Source organism: Gracilinanus agilis, chromosome 1 (assembly GCF_016433145.1).
Source record: "Gracilinanus agilis isolate LMUSP501 chromosome 1, AgileGrace, whole genome shotgun sequence".
Taxonomy (NCBI): domain Eukaryota; kingdom Metazoa; phylum Chordata; class Mammalia; order Didelphimorphia; family Didelphidae; genus Gracilinanus; species Gracilinanus agilis.
In genome coordinates this window covers 302,564,934-302,582,723 of record NC_058130.1, presented here as the reverse complement: position 1 = coordinate 302,582,723, position 17,790 = coordinate 302,564,934, and positions in this window count along the sequence as shown.

The following is a 17,790-nucleotide window of genomic DNA, read 5'->3' as shown; positions in this document are numbered from 1 at the left end:
AAATATGAATCAATAATTCTTTTTCCCCAGTTTATATCAACATATCCACAGTTAGGGAGGTAGGAAGGTCCCAGTGATTAGACAAAGAATAATTTTCTTCTCCTCCTCATCTCCCTGCCTCCACCCTCTTTTGATTCCTCCTTTTCTCATCCAGAAGATAAGCATTATTTTCTGGCCCAAGTGTTTAATTTTAATGAATATTTTAATTTTTCCAGGCATTAGTTTAATTTAAAAATAGATTGGAACAGTTTGAAAACTAGCTCAGGAAGCTTGGAGATTCTACTTCAAAAACAAACAGCAATAGAGTGCCAGGAAAAGGTACTCTCTGGTTTTCTTTTTTGTTTGTTTTGGTTTATTTCAAATCTACCATAGTAGTTAAACACTACTCTTTTTATCTATCATTCTCCTTATAAACATTCTTTTTTTAATCTTTTTTAATGATTCATTTCTATTCTTCCTATCCCTTTTTTAGGGGCACTCTCATTTCTCCTTCATACCTCTTTTCCTTTTCTTCTCCCCCTGGCACTAATGAAACCCTTTCTTGAAACAAATAAATATATTGATGATAAACAATTCCATAGTATATTAGACTTGTTTGAGAGTGTATGTTGCATTTTACCCTTCTCTACCAACTAGTGGGAGACATCAGTTTTCTGGAGTCTTTGGTAGTCATTGCCTTGATCGGAGTTCTTAAACTCTTACACAGTTGTTTTCCTTTGTAATATTTTAGAGATTGTAGAAATTTTTCTCCTGGTCTTTTTTACTTCATTCTGTATCTTCCCAGATTCCTTTGCTTTAATTATTTCTCATGACACACAAATATTACAGTACATTTCTAAGCCATAAAATTATGGCATTCAACCATTCTCCAAATTGTGATCACTTACTTTGCTTCTAGCTCTGGGCTAAAGGATATCTATATTTTTATCTATCTACATATATTTATATCTACATATCTCCTCTTTCTCTTTGATCTTTTTTGGAGAGTAGCTCTACTAGTAGTATTTCTGGATAAAAGGGTATGCACAGTTTTCTAATCTGTTGTGGATAGTTCCAAATTGCTTTCCAGAATGGTTGTGCACCCTCACAACACTACCAACAGTACATCTAATGTGCCTAATCCTAACATGGTTTCTCTAATAATTTTCATTTTCCTTAAATTGTTGTCAATCTGATAGGTATGGAACTACAGTTATTTTAATGTGCTTTTCTCTTATTGTTAGTAATTTGAAGCATTTTTTCATAGAGTTGTTGATATCTTCGATTTCTTCTTCTGAAAACTCCCTGTCTATATACTTTGATCATATGTCTATCAGGTCAACATGTTGTAGTGGATAGATTGATAGACTGTGAGTTGGAAAATTGGGGTTCAGCTCCCATCTCAGAAACTTACTAGCTGTGTGACCTTTGGCAAATCATCTAACCTCTTTTGGTCTAGTAATCATTTTTTTTCCCCTTAAGGCTCACTTATGGAAGCCCGAAGCTTTTCTTCCTAGGGAAGGGAAAGTCTGCTTACTTTTCTTTATTTAAATGTTTACTTTGTCTTTGTGTACAGTGTTAATCAGGACTTTAGCTAGTGCATATGTACTTATTAGAAATAAGGCAATGGAGAGGAAGGCAACTAGTCCCGATTTGTTAGGCAATTAGCATGCATTGCTTAATAAATTGATATGCTTGGGGAGCTTGAACCTTTGTTTTCTTAGTCATTTCATCTTTCACCCACCATAGAACAAAGAAAGTACCAGCAGAAGAACAATTTACATACCCATTAAAATATGTAAATAAATATGACATTAATAGAAACCTGGTTAAATATATTAAAAAATGGTCACAGAAAAAAATCAGCAAAAATTATTTTATTAAATTATTTTGCTTTGTTGTGTTTTCTTCTTTAAAAATAAGGAAGCTACATTTGCAATTACCTTTTTGATTGTCATTATTTTCTTTTTTAATATATTTGACTGCTTGTAAAGAGAAGCTAAAATTCCTCATAAAAATAAGTTTGTATCCCAATATTTTTATATGGCACCAAAAAACTTCTACTTTATCCAATTGTATAATAATCTTCTAAAAGTTACATGTAAAAAAATAGCAGCATGACAGTGGCTTGTTTTAGTACCTTCATTTCTATTTGTCAAAAATATGACATATGAGGGCAGCTGGGTAGCTCAGTGGATTGAGAGCCAGGCCTAGAGACAGGAGGTCCTAGATTCAAATCTGGCCTCAGACACTTCCCAGCTGTGTGACCCTGGGCAAGTCACTTGACCCCCATTGCCTACCCTTACCACAGAAGTTAAGGGTTTAAAAAAAAACAAAAAATATGACATAGATTATAACAACAATAATAAAAATAAAAACATTTTCATTGGTTTTGAGAACTGTAGAAATATAGAATTCATTGTCCCTCAAATTGATACATTTTCTTTCTTAGTTAAAGAACACATGGCAATGTTGGGCAGTAGATGGTTAACGTAGTCCCAGTGAGACTTTTCATATTTATGATTCCTTGTGGATATAATCATATTTCATTACAACCATATCATTATTTGTAAAATCACTCCCCAATCAGTATGGCAAAGATGGACAGTAGAAAGTTACAACAAAGTAGGTGGTGTGATAAAGCCCACAGAATACCTAATGAGTAGTTGGTAGCCAAAATTGCAACCCCATTTTGCATTGGCTAAATTACTGTGGACAAATTCATTATTATTCTGGAGCCTCGGGTATATTAATTGGGGATTAGACCTAAGTTCCCTCCTAGTTTTAAGATTCTCTGAAACTATGAAAAAAGACAAGATTTCAGTGGCTTTCCATTCTTTTCTCTGAGAATCTGAATTTTCATTATATTCTCAGGAAGGCTATATGAATTTGTCCACATCAGAATCACTAACAGTGTTTGGAGTTTAATTGACATCATGTTATTTTGGGTTTGCATAGTGTTTTTTCTAATAACAAATAAAATTCTACAAAACCATTTATGAATCCTATTAGGTCATAAGAAAAAAGGGAAACATCATACTTTAATTCTTGTATTCTCTTCCTTTTGTGATGTGAAGTTATTTTTCACTTAATTTGTATTTATCCATCTGTGTACCTATTTTCCCTCACTAAAATTTAAGATCCTTGAGGACAGAGAGTGTTTTGTATTTGTATTCACAGCCATCTAGCATAATTCCCTCAACTTGGTTGAGTTGAATTGAGAGAACTTTCCCAGAAAGCCTATCTCTATATCTTTTTTTTAAAAACTCTTACCTCCCATCTGTGTAAATGAAATTAACTCTAGCCCATTCATAGTCAAAAATCTTCTTACCCTAGGCATCTAAATTATATCATCCCCACCTCCCTCAGGGAGAGTGGAGATAATTTAATCACACATGACAATATAGATTATATCATCCCCACCTCCCTCAAAAGGGGAGGGGAGATAGTTGATCACACGTGACAATAAGTATCAAATCAGTGTAGAGGCTGCCATTGGTCCACTTGAATTAGAGGTGGGCCTACAGGAAATGACAAGAGACGCTATCTCTTTAAATATGTGGGTTACAACCTGGTGATAAATATGTTCCTGCTTTGGACTTGGGGCTGAAGGTTCTCGGCTGAGACCTCAGAATGCTTCTACTCTGAATTGTCACGTGGGTAAGTTAGGCTGACTTCCTTGGCCTACCTTGGCGTTTCCAAACTCTGCCTTAAGTAGGCTTATAGCCTCTCTGATTGCTAAGGTCTTGTGGCTTGTAACCTAGTTTAATTAGCCTTTTAACCTTCTCTCTCCGTCCAGGCCTCTCCAGGCCTGGACTGGCCTCTCCCTCTCTGTATTTACCTACCTTTCACCTTTCTAGTTGTAAATAAACTACCTTAAACCCGATCCTGACTTGGGTCTATTTTAATTATGGAATCAATCTGAATCGTTGATTCCTGGCGACCGCATTTAAATACATATGTATAAATACCTAAAATCATCCTCTTACACATCTTAGAATCAATACACTGTATTGGTTCCAAGGCAGAAGAGTGGTTAGTGCTAGGCAATGGGGTTTAAGTGACTTGCCCAGGGTCACACAGCTAGGAAGTGTCTGAGGTCAAATTTGAATCCTGGACCTCCCATCTCTAGGCCTGGCTCTCAATCCAATGAAACACCCACCTGCCCCCTATCTCTATAACTTTAACTAGTGTGGTCCCTCCTCCACTTTATAAACTTTTTTGGGTGGGGGAAAAAGTAAATATTAAGAATTATCTTACATGGTAGTGTGGCTAAAAAGAGTAGCAAGAGCACTACAATAATATTAAAATAAAAACATCTAGGCATTTATATAGCAATTATTATGTGCCAGGCCCTTACAAATTTTATTTCATTTTATCATCACCACGGCTCTGGGAGGTAGGCGCCATCATTATTCCCACTTTACAGATAAGAAAACTTGGGAAAATAGAGGCTAAGAGACTTGTAAGTGTCTGAGGCCAGATTTTAACTCAAATCTTCCTGAGTTTTACTGAGGCCAGTACTCTGTCCAACATTCTAGCTAGCTGTCTCAACTAGACAGAAAATCTTTTTAGAGATTCAACTACACCATTTACTACTGCTGTGTCACTGGTAAATTGATTAACCATTCTAAGTTAAAGTTTTCCCCTTAAAAACAAGGAAAATACTTTTACTACTTATCTTTCACATGTGAGAAAAGCACTTAATAAATGAAAGAACACTATATAAATGTGAATGATAGCTGCCTAGGCACAGGAAAGCACTGTAATCTAGTTTATTTTGGATTATTGATCTTTCCAGTTATTCTGGTCAAAATCATGTTATTTCATTTGTTATTCATTTTCTGAATTAAACCAATTTCCTGTATCATGAGATTATAATCAACTGGTGACAGTGAGGTCTCTTATTCCCTTTTGCATGTTATACGTAGAATAAAAGGCAAAGTATCATAAACTCCAAACTAAAGTTATAGTGAAACAAAAATTTCACTTTTATTTTTGTATCATTTAAGACAAGGAAACGATAGGAAGGAAAGATCACAAAATTTTATTTTGAGTGTTAAAAATTTTGGTTTCATGTGTTTTTTTTAATCTATGGAAATAAAATTATATTAATGCTACATTTTTCTTCTGAATTAGTTGACTATACGACTTTGGGAAGTTTCATCTCCTTCACATTTTGGTTTCCTCCAAAGGCCGGTTCATGAAGTCTTCAATAGCTTGGTGCAAAGGGAGCCATTTTTGAATGGACGTTTTCAAAGCTGTAATCCAGCTACAAAAAGGAATTACACCAGTCACTGAATAGAGTTACATATGTAGAAAAGAGGCGAAATAGATTGCTTCTCTAGCTTGTCTGATTTAGTTGTTATGTACTAATCATTAGAAACCTCTGAGAAAAGGAGTGATCCCAGAAGTCATATCTGATGATTCTGAATGCACAGAAATCATCACAGGCTACTTCATAGTATTACACCAGGGGGGTACAATCATTAATATTAGCAATATTTATATAGTCTCTCTTGAATAAACTATTTGAATGAAGGTCCATAATGGAAAGAAATACCAGGGGACTCTTCTGGCTCAAATGGACACAGTTCCTTCATTTTGGGGCTGTGGAACTTGTCTTTCCTGTGATGGAAATGGTAGCATTAACAGGGAATGTACCAACTTTATATTTTTGCGGGTTGGTTCAATGTCTATAATGCAAGGATCTTGTGACAATTAGCAGGACATTTTTTCCTGTCTCCTTTCCATTCAGAAAGTTCAGGTATTCTCATTTCCTTCCATTCACCAAAAAAAAAAAAAAAAAAAAAAAAAAAAAAAAAAAAAAAAGCTTTACGGAGGCCTAAGTTAGCTTTTCCATGGTCATTACTGAATCACTGGAGATAACATAATCAGGTAAGTGCTACTTTCCAGAAACTTCTTCCTAGATTCTGTAAAAGTAAATTATCCCTGTACCAAGAAATTTTCTGTGTAAGAGAACCTGGTAATTTATGTTCTCTTTTACTATCCTCTATCCGATTGTGGAACTTATCAAGTCAATCAATCAAACAAAAGCATTTACTAAGTGCCTACTCTGTGCTAGACATTGAAATAGTTTCTTATTGGTAAAATCCACTGATTGAGTTTAGCTTGACAGATTCTACTTTATTATTCTCTTTTCCCATCCAGAGAGACTGGAAGACATATGAAAAGGCTCTGGCTTTCTCATTAGAGTACCTGAATAGTTCTGTCATTTTTCTCTCAGTGACATTCACTCTGATGCTGAACAGGGAACATTGTAATCTGTCACTTGACTTGATTAGCAAGGGCGTGATAAGGATATGATGTCAACTCATCTGGCAAAAACTTTTACAATACTAATTTAATTAATGTCCTCCCCTAGGTCTGTCTTATGCATAGACAGAGAAGACAGTTCTCTATGTGGCATGATTAGAGGGATGGAAGGAAGATAAGACATCTTCATTCCTACATCATCACGCCCTATATACCTACCTCCCTTACCACCTTATCACTTGTCACTAGTGCCTGAAATTCCATAACTGGAACATTTCCTTTGGGTTAACCCATTATCTCTTGCCAAAATGTAGAGGGACCTTGCACGTGTTTTTTTTTGTTTTTGTTTTTGTTTTTTTTTTTTAAATTTTAAACCCTTAACTTCTGTGTATTGAAGATTGGTAAGGGTAGGCAATGGGGGTCAAGTGACTTGCCCAGGGTCACACAGCTGGGAAGTGTCTGAGGCAGGATTTGAACCTAGGATCTCCTGTCTCTAGGCCTGGCTCTCAATCCACTGAGCTACCCAGCTGCCCCGCATGTAAGTGTTTTAAAGTTATTTATTGACTTGAACCTGAGAACAAATTTAGCATTGTGAGCTGTTAACACCATGGTGTGAACTGGTTAATCAGATCCCTGATAATGTTGTGGCAGGTTATTGGGAACAGGTTTTAAATAAATGGGAAGAGGGAATATCAATTGGAGCACTGGCTCTTTAGAGACCAGAATAGCTAATAACTTCTTGATTTGGTTTAATAAGTTTATTCCCAGAAAAGTGAGGGAAGCCACAAAAGGAACTATTATTTTGGACTTGATTCTGGGCTAGAAGGAGGAATTGGTTTTGAATTAGAAACAATGGGAACTTTGTGGGAGGGGCCCTCCTGATTCAGAATTTGTGATAAAGAAGGCGAGAAAAATTATACATACATGACAGATGAACTAAATTGGGGAGAGAAGATTTAAATGGATTCAGAAAAAGATTAGATAAGACCCTTTATCTAAGGATGGACTAAAATTCTATAGGGAAAACCAGTCGAGGAATGTTGGTAAGCTTCAAGAATGAAATTCTGGGAGTTCCAGGTTAAGATGGCAGCAGAGTAAGAAGCAGCTCTTAACCTCTCCTGACCAAAACACACAAAACTCCTCAAGGGGACATAAAAACAAGTCCAGATGAACGGAGGAACCCCACAACAGGGCACAGTGTGGAAGGTACGTGGAATCAAGGCATTTCCATGCTATAAAGGGGCGAAACAGCTCACTAAATCGCGGGCTGAGCAACCACCCCACCCCCAACCCCTCCACACACAACACCTATAGCGCCGAAGCCAGCTAAAAAGAAATAGAGCAAGTTTGGGGCACCCATCGAGTCATTGGCAGCTCCGGGGCCTGTTCCTGAGAGCAGCAAGATTTAGGACCCCAAAAAGCTAACGAACGCACACAAAATCTGAGCACAGGAGCAGGGCGCCGAGAGCGGATGCAGGACGCAGAGCACGGGCTCAGAGCGCAGGCACGGGCGGAGGCGTGGGTGGAGGCAGACACAGCCACAAGCTAAAGCTCTGAAACCCTGAGTGGGGAACCAGTGCAGACGGGTATACGACTGTGGAAGCAGTGACCTGAGACTTGTAAAGAAACCTCCAGCAAATGATCAAGCAAGGGGGTGCACGAGGGGGCTTGACTACGGACAGACCCTGAGCGGGAGGATAAACCTGAGAAGCTGCTGGGCTAACTATGGCTACCCAGTCTCAGGAAGTTCAGAAGAGAAAGATTAACAACAAGAAAAAGAAGTCTTTAACACTCGACAACTTTTACACAGAGAAAATCCAGACAACCAAGCAAACAGAGGAGGAGAACAAACAAGCATCCGGACCCTCCTCAAATAAGGAAAACTCCTCACAAGCTATGGAAGAGTTCAAAACTGAGATTTTGAGGAAAATGGAAGAGATCTGGCAAGAAAATAACTGTTTAAAAGGTAGAATCTTGCAATTGGAAAGTGAGGCTCAGAAACCAAATGAACTGATACGCAAATTGAACACCAGAAATGACCATATTGAAAAGGAATACCAGAAGATTATGGTCAAAAACCAGAAGATTATGGCCAAAACCCAGAAGATTATAGCCGAAAACCAGAAGATTACAGCCGAAAACCAGAAGATTACAGCCGAAAATCAAAAGATCATAGCCGAAAACCGAAAGATTATAGCCGAAAATCAATCCCTAAAGGCTACAATTGAGCAAGTAGAAGCTAATGATCTCTCAAGACAATAAGAACAAATAAAACAAAGTCAAAAGACTGAAAAAATAGAAGGAAACATGAAATATCTCAATGAGAGAGTGACAGACCAAGAAAACCGGTCTAGAAGAGACAATTTGAGAATAATTGGTCTTCCAGAAATTAATAGAAACCTGGACTCCATACTAACAGAAATAATTCAGCAAAACTGCCCTGAAGTCCTACAACAAGAGGGCAATATAGACATTGAAAGGATTCATAGAACACCTGTGACATTCGATCCAGAAAAGAAAACACCCAGAAATATAATTGCCAAATTCAAGAGTTTCCAAGCAAAAGAAAAAATCTTACAAGAAGCCAGAAAGAAACAATTCAAATATTAAGGAGCACCAATCAGGATCACACAGGATCTGGCAGCCTCCATGCTAAAAGATCGCAAAGCTTGGAATATGATATTCAGAAAGGCAAGAAAGCTGGGCCTGCAACCACGGATCAACTACCCATCAAAATTGAATATATATTTCCAGGGGAAAGTATGGGCATTCAACAAAATTGAAGAATTCCAGGTATTTGCACAGAAAAGACCAGGGCTAAATGGAAAGTTTGATATCCAACCACAAAAATCGAGAGAAACCTGAAAAGGTAAATAAGATACAGAGGGGAAAGAAAGAAAACTTATAATTTTTAAATTTGCCTTTTTAAGGGCCTCAGTGAGATCTAATTATCTGTATTCCTATGTAGAGAAATGTTATGTATAATTCTCTGTAGTGAACTCTATTCACTATTATAATATTCACTATTATAGTAATCAGAAGAATAATTCACAGGGTGAGGGTGGAACACTAAATAATCTAAGATGACATGGGGGATGGGAAAGAGGGGGTGAATAGCAGGGGACACCAAGAGAAACTTGAGTGAATAAGAAAATAGGATATTCTATTACACACAAAGAGGGTATGGGAGGGAGAGGGGACAAAATACTATTATAAGAAGGAGAAGAAGAGAGCATTAAGAGGTAATAATCAAACCTTATTCTTAGTGTAATCAACCCGGAGAGGGAAGAGTAGCTATACTATCCATTGGGACATAAAACTCTTATCTAACCCTTCTGAGAAAGTTAGAAGGGATAAACCAAGGGGAGCAGGGGAGTGGGGAGGTCAAAAAAGGGAGGGGAGAAGGGGGAGGGAATTCATAAGGCCTTTAAAAACAAAAAGAGGGGAAAAATATGGGAGGGGGTAGAAAGGGAAGTTAATCAAGGGAAGGGATAAGGGATAGTGGCTCAATAGCAAACCACTGATTTAAAAGGAAAAAGTATAAGGAAAAAGGGGGTAGGAATGGGGGAGGATTTGAAAATGTCAGCAAATGCACAACTGATGATTATAACTCTGAATGTGAATGGGATGAACTCACTCATAAAACGGAAGCAAATAGCAGAGTGGATTAGAAACCAAAATCCCACCATATGTTGTCTACAAGAAACACATATGAGGCGGGTAGACATACACAAGTTTAAGGTTCAGGGTTTGAGCAAAATCTTTTGGGCGTCAAATGAGAAAAAGAGGGCAGGAGTGGCTATTATGATTTCTGACAAAGCCAAAGTAAAAATAGATATGATTAAAAAAGACAGGGAAGGTTATTACATCCTGATTATAGGCAGTATAAATAATGAGGAAATAACACTGCTCAATTTGTATGCACCAAGTGGCATGGCACCCAAATTCATAAAGGAGAAACTGGCAGAGCTCAAGAAGGAAATAGATAGTAAAATGAGCACAATAATGGCACCTTATCTCCCAGGATTGTGTGATGATCAAACAAGATAACATTTGCAAGGAACTTTATATACATTAAAGTTCTATATAAATGCTAGTTATTATTATTATTATTATTATTATTATTATTATTATATGTCCTATCTCCCCAGCTGTACTGCATGCTACTTCAGGGCAGGGACCATGTTTCAAAAGTGTCATGATATAATGGAATAAGCCTAGATGAGGAGTCAGTTTAGATGCTGCCTCTGACACTATTTAATTTATTGAGCTGTTTAATCATGGAATATTGTTAACTATAACCTCCTAAGGTGGTTGAGATTCAATAACGTAATATATAAATAAAGTGTCATGTAAAACTTAAAAAAAAAAAGAAAAAAAAGAATGAAATTCTGAAGAAACAAGTAGAAACAACTCCAAAAAGGAAAGAGTGAACTCTCTAGAAACTGACATGAATAAAGAAATGAAAGTATTCCTACTGATCTTAGAGTAAAAGCTTCAGAGAAGAGATACAGATGTGTCCTTTTTTAAGAACACAAATTAATCGATAAATCTGTATTAAGTGCCTATGAACTGATAATAATTAATTTCTAAAATTAAGAATTGGAGGCAGGTACATCCAATTCTTTGGGTGTTTGCCAGGGAGGATCATGACAGGCAGTGGGGAAATGGGGAAGCAGTCATCCTTTAATTAGGCACAGAGCATACAGGGACAAGTAGCAAAAGGGTAACAGAGGCAGATGGCGAGGGGACAAGCATTGAAGTAGCAAAGGAAGGCAGGCAGTGTGGGGGAAAGCATGGGAAGGGGGAGAGGCACAGATCATCACTCACAAAGCCAAGGATTAGGGTTTAGGAGCACTTACAGCATCTACCTGCTGGAGATTGAAATGCTCAGGGAATAGGAAATTGAGGTCTTATTTTTATAGGGTTTTCTTGGGGAACAGAGTAATTCTTGTCAATGCCCCCTTGGGGTTAGTTCTTGGTAAAACTTTAAAGTTGACATGCCCACACATCATCTCAAAGTTATCAGCACCTTTTTAATGTTCTGCTGGTCTGGAATTTACATATCATAGAAACAGAACCCTAACAGCCACTCTAGACAACTTTGGCTGGTGTATAATATATTACCAAGATGTGAATTTTGGTTACTATCTAATATAATTTGAACATATTCCCTTTTGATCTTTGGTATGGTTTGTCTGTGACTTCCAGGTTTTCCTTTTGTAATCTTATTTCCTATTATTGCCTTTTTATATTGTCCACCGATAAACTTACTTACTATATTGACCAGAAGTGGGTGGTAGGTCAGGCAAACAGAGGAAGACACAATTTTAGAATAACCTATGATGTTCTAGTTACTGTGTTTATTTCAGAGTATGCAAACACAAAGAAGGAAACCATCTCTACTTTCAAGGACCCTACGATATAGTAAGAGAAATAACAAGAACAGATATATGCTCTATATACAAGCTAATATTTTTTTTTATCCTGGGACTCCATTCTAGGAGCATAGGGCCACAACCAGTAGGCAATGGGTTGCTCAGGGTCACCCAGCTGGGAAGTGTGTGAGCCTGGATTTGAACCTAGGACCTTTGTGTCTCTAGGTCTGGCTCTCAATCCACTGAGCTAGCCCAGCTGCCCCTACTTTAGGTTGCAGTTTCTTTAGCAGATGTAATTTTTACAGGGTGGGGTTGCTAGCCCCAAGCCCAACCCTCCTCCTTTTTCATCCAGGCTAGGGACCGTCCTTAGCCCAGGAGTGGTAAGGGTGGGCGATAGGGGTCAAGTGACTTGCCCAAGGTCACACAGCTGGAAGTGTCCGAGGCCGGACTTGAACCTAGGACCTCCAGTCTCTAGGCCTGGCTCTCAATCCACTGAGCCACCCAGCTGCCCCACAAGCTAATATACTCTGTATAAATATAAAGAGAATAAGTTGAAATCATTTAAATACAAGGTAATTTGAGAGTTGAGGAGATCAAGAAATGCTTTATATAATAAAGAAAGTGGTGTGCTGCCTCGTGAAAAAAGAGGGATTCTATGAGTCACAGAGGAGGAAGGACTGAATTCCAGACAAGAGGGGATGGGCATTGCAAAGATATAGAAATGAGAGATGTGAGTTCTGTAAGAAATGGAGAGGCCAGGTTGTAGAATCACAGAATGTGGAAGAGGAATATGTTTAGTGAGACAAGAAAGAAAGATTGGAGGTTGGTTGTGCTGGTAAAAGTTAGAAGGGCAGCTAGGTGGTTCAGTGGATAAAGACCCAGGTCTCAATACAGGAGGTCTTGGGTTCAAATGTGACTGCAGACGCTTCCTAGTTGTATGATCCTGGGCAAGTCATTTAACTCCAGTTGCATATCCCTTACTGCTCTTTTGCCATGGAACAGATACTTAGCTAAGACAGAAGGTAAGCATTAAAAAAATTAAAGACTTTATATTTAATATAAGCACATATCAAATATATATTTGAGAGGCAATAGGGACACTCTGTAGTTTATTGATTGGAAGAGTGGCATGATCAGATCTACACTTAAGGAAAAATCCCTTTGGCAACAGTGTGTAGGGTGGGCTAAAATGGGGAGAAACTTGAATGCTATGAAGACCAATTAAGAAGCCACTGCAATAATCTAGGCAAGATGCAATGAGGGCTTGAACTCAGGTGATGGCTGTGTGAATCAAAAAGATAGAATGTAAGAGATGTAGAGGTAAAAGTTGGCTAGATTTAGCAACTGCCTAGAAATATAAGATGAGGAAGAGTGAGGAATCAAGGATATTGCTAAGGTTATGAACCTGGGAGCCTGGAAGAATGGTAGTATTTTCAATAGATAATAGAACTTTGGAAGGGAATTGGGTGGGGTAAAGATATGAATTTTGTTTTGGATATATTAAATTTAAGATGTCTCCAGGATATCTAGTTTGAAAGTTCCTGTGGGTATCTGGTGATGAGGCTTCTTATAGTTAAACCCAGAGAAGCTGTTGAGGTTACAGAGAAAGAGAGATAGAGACAGAGAGACATAGAGAGAGAGAGAGCAATTTCAGTGGAGTGATCAGAATCCAAATGGCAAAGGCTGAGGAGTTAAGTGAGAAGAGAAGAAGTGGAGGCAACGGTGCTGAAACGTTTTTAGGAATTTGGCTAAGAAAATGAGGATGGATTTAGGATGATAGCTTTAAGTGCTTGCAAAATCTAAGAAGGACTTGACTTTGGCTTTTCTTAGTTCTTTCTATTACCAACACATCCAGAAGTTGTAAAGCTAGAGCTTGGTATATGGCAAGGACCTGGAGAAGTGATCACTCTTTTGTGCAGCAGTAATACTGAATCCTTGTTAACATTTAGTAGTCTTTCAGTAACTGTAGACACTGTGAGGAATATCTGGATTCAATAGTCGTGTTTCAAGCATCCTCCAGTAGAGAGATTTTTTTCCCAGCTTTCTTGATGGTAGCTCAGCCAAAAATATGGTAGCCTTTCCAAAAATACTTTTGGAAGGTAATCATTTGATGCCCAGATTTCTCTTACATAAAGGTTATATTTTGATGAACTAATGTAACTTAAAACACTTTTTAATCTTGGGTTTTGTTTTTACATTATACAATTTACAGATTACCCCCATTTCTTGAGAGGTCTCAAATAACAAAGCAAAAATTATTAAGGAAAACACAATAACTGACCATATCTGAAAGTACATGCAAAAGTATACTTCTGAAGCATTAAAAAATTAACAGTAATCTATTTTCTCTCTCTTATCTCTATTCCGTTGGAAAGAAAAGAAAAATTCCTTACAGCAAATATACATGGTCAAGCAAAGCAAATTTTCTTGTTACATGTATACAAAAATATCTGTCTCATTCTGCACCCTAAATCTATCACTTCTCTGTCAGAAAGTAGAAAGAGGGTCTCATCATTTGACTCTGGAAATTATGAATAGCCATAGTATTCATCATAGATTTTCCAGCTTTCAAAGCTGTTTGTCTTTAGATAATTTTGTTGTATAAATTGTTCTCTTGATTCTGTTTATTTGATTTTTTATCAGTTTATAAAAATATTCAGTTATTCATTTTTATAATATTACTAGAGTATAATTTTTTCTTCTGATTCTTCTCACTTTCCTCTGTCTTAGTTCCTATAAGTATTATCCTATATACTATCTGTCTTAGTATCAATTCCAAGGCAGAAGAGAGACAAGGGTTAGGTAATCAGGGTTAAGTGACTTGCCCAGTCACAGAACTAGGAAGTGCCTGAGGATATATTTGAACCCATGTCCTCCTGATTTCAGGCTTGATGCTTTATCCACTGTGCTATCTAATTGTCCCACTTAAATATTTTTGTATTTCTTTGATCTCTTTTGGGTAAAGGCTTACAAATAGTATAGCAGGGTCAAAGGACATGAATTCTTTAGTAACTTTTTGTATATATATATATATATTTTTAAACCCTTGTACTTCGGTGTATTGTCTCATAGGTGGATGATTGATGATTGGTAAGGGTGGGCAACGGGGGTCAAGTGACTTGCCCAGGGTCACACAGCTGGGAAGTGGCTGAGGCCGGGTTTGAACCTAGGACGCCTGTCTCTAGGCCTGACTCTCACTCCACTGAGCTACCCAGCTGCCCCTGTATATAATTTTAAATTGCCTTCTAGAATGGCTATACTCTTTCAAAGGTCCCCCAGTGTTGTATCAATGTCCCTGTTTTCCACAGCCCCTCTAACATTTATCATTTTCCTTTTTTGTCACCTTTGACAATCTGATAAGTGTGAAGTTGACCCTCAGGTGTTTCAATTTGCATTAGTGATTTGGAGCATTTTTCTTAATTATTGTCTTTCTTTCTTTGGGGAAGGATCCTCTTTATTCTTTATTCAATCATGATCTTTTCTCCTATCTATAGATCTGATAATCCCCACCCCCCTACATGTCATTTTTCTTTAATTTGTTTATGACATGATCTTTTGTATTTGGGTCACATATCCATTTGGAATTCATCCTGGTATAAGATAAGAAGTGTTGTTAGGAAAATAACTTCTTAAATGCTGCTGTCCAATATTCCTAAGAGTTGGTTTTTTTTAAGTAGCAAGTTCTTATCCAAGTAACTGGAGTCTTTGTGTTCATTGAATACTACTGAATAGACTTGCTTTGGTATATTGAATAGACATTCTGTTTCACTGATTGAGCTCTCTATTTTCTAACTAGTACCAAACTGTTTTGAGGATTATTTCTTGGTAGGATAGTTTGAGATCTGGCTCTACTAGGTCCCCTTCCTTCTTCCTTCTTTTTATTATTTCCTTTGAAATTGTTAACCTTTTTTTTTTTTTGCCTCCATCTGAATTTCATCGTTATTTTTTCTAGTTTATGAAGTGACCTCTTGGTAGTTTGATGTGTATGGCATTGAATACTTGAAAACTTTTTCTTAGAATGTATAGTTATAATTAAAATGTGTCCAACTATGGAATGAATGCTTTCATTTAAAAGGTAAGAAAATTTTCCTAATAATAGCCCTACCAAAGATCCATTAAATTTTGCAACCTATTCCAATAAATATTTTAAAGTATCTTTCCCTGTCATCATCCAGACAATACTTGAACTCCTCAGTGAAATCTATGGCATCGTGTGAAAAATTAGTCAAAATAGTGACACTAGAAAAGCATTGTAGATAAAAAAAAAAAAGATTAAAAAATAAAAATAAATGTGTAGACTACTACTTAGAGCTGAACAGATATTGCCAAATAGTCTTCTTTATCAAATGTCAAAATAAATATACATTGCCAAATATATATATACATATATATATACACACACTTAGTCTATATATACACACATACATATGTATGTGTGTATGTGTGTGTGTGTGTATATATATATATATATATATATACATATATATATATATATATATAAATCTTAGCCCCTTTACCAGAAAATATCTGGGGTTTGTCCCTATCTCATTAAGTCCTCCATGAGAAGAAGCTTCTGTATATCCCTTCAGACAAATATACTTTTCAGTATAAGTAAGTTAAGGATATAAAGTTACATTTTATCTAGTTGAAAAGATAACAGTGCCAAATTTTTCATCATGAAATTGTCTTCTTAGATATTAATGAAGGGAGGGTTAGCTATGCCATGATTTTATATTTTTTAAACTTTGAAATTAAAAGTATGAAACTATGATACTATTTTCAGTCTCTCTAGGTACGTGGATATTTGGGAAGTAACATAAGATAATCCAGAATCTTCCCGCATCTTATATAGTTAAGCATTAAGAGAGATCTGTAGGCTCTTTCAGACAAGAGTGCCAGTCATAAGGCAGTATATGCTGTTTCTGAAAGAACTGACATATGTTTCCCTAAGAAGAGGAGGAAGAAGCCAAGGACTGATGGAAGCTGCCTTATGATGCATAGCAATCCCAAGATACAAATAAAAGTAATGGATATTTGCCTGAGCAGGGGTGGGGGCAGGAGAGGGATTGAGATGAGTATATATGAATGTGAATGGAGAATACTGGGAAGGAGAAGAGGGAGATTGAGCTTGGAAATGGAGAGGAATGGATGTGTCTTCTTTCCCAAAAATAGATACATGTAGAGTAACTTTTTATATTCCTGTATCCTGAAGAGTCAGGAGAACTGATGTCCGCAGAGATTCTGCCAGTAGGTCGGATGTAATATTATACTAATTGGGTGAAAAAACTCAGCTTCTGCACCAAGAGGAAGGTAACAGTGATTGCCCTTCTCTAGGACCTAAATAGACGACACCTCTGTGCCCTTCAGCCAGATGTTTCTCCAAGGGTTGCACTTTCTATACGATGATGAGCTCCAGCTCCCCATTGAATATTCTGTTTGATCCCCTTTTCTTATGTTCTAATTCATTCTTCTTGATGCATAAAAACATGTTAGTACATAAGTCTTGGTTATATAATCATTAGGGGAAGCACTGGAAGGCAATGAACATAAAAATTCACTCAGTGTTTGGTTGCCGGGGAACATCCTCTGATGTTAAAATAGCTAGGAGAGGTAGTAGATCAGTGTTATCTTCAAATATGCATTAATCCTAGACTTAACATAACCCCAATATTATATGCCCATGAGGAATAATTAAAAAAGGAATCTTAGAGGATTGTGTTTCATGGTTTTCACTGAGTTTCTCTAACTCTGCACTCAAGTGAACCCCTAAACCTTCAATACACATTGAATAATCCTTAAACTCCATTATGTTGAACTGAGAAGAGGGAGGGAGTTCTAAAATATAGTATATAGCTGAAATGAAATTCTGTATAGGATATTAAAGACATTTACAATAAACCTCCAAGAAAGAGGGGAGCCAAGTTTATGCCTGTCATCTTCCTTTTGGGATGTGTGAAAGAGGGACCAGGATTAGAGGGAGCTCAGAACGAGTTTTTTGGAAGGAGACCAGTTTCTGTGATTATAAGAAGATTGAAAGAGTGCAAGTAGAAGAGGTCTAGGAAGAAAGGAAGTTGTTTAAGGACAGCAACATTCTCAGAGTGTATAACAGAAAGGGAGGACACAGAAAATTAGGAACTGCAGAAGAGGTAAAGCAGAG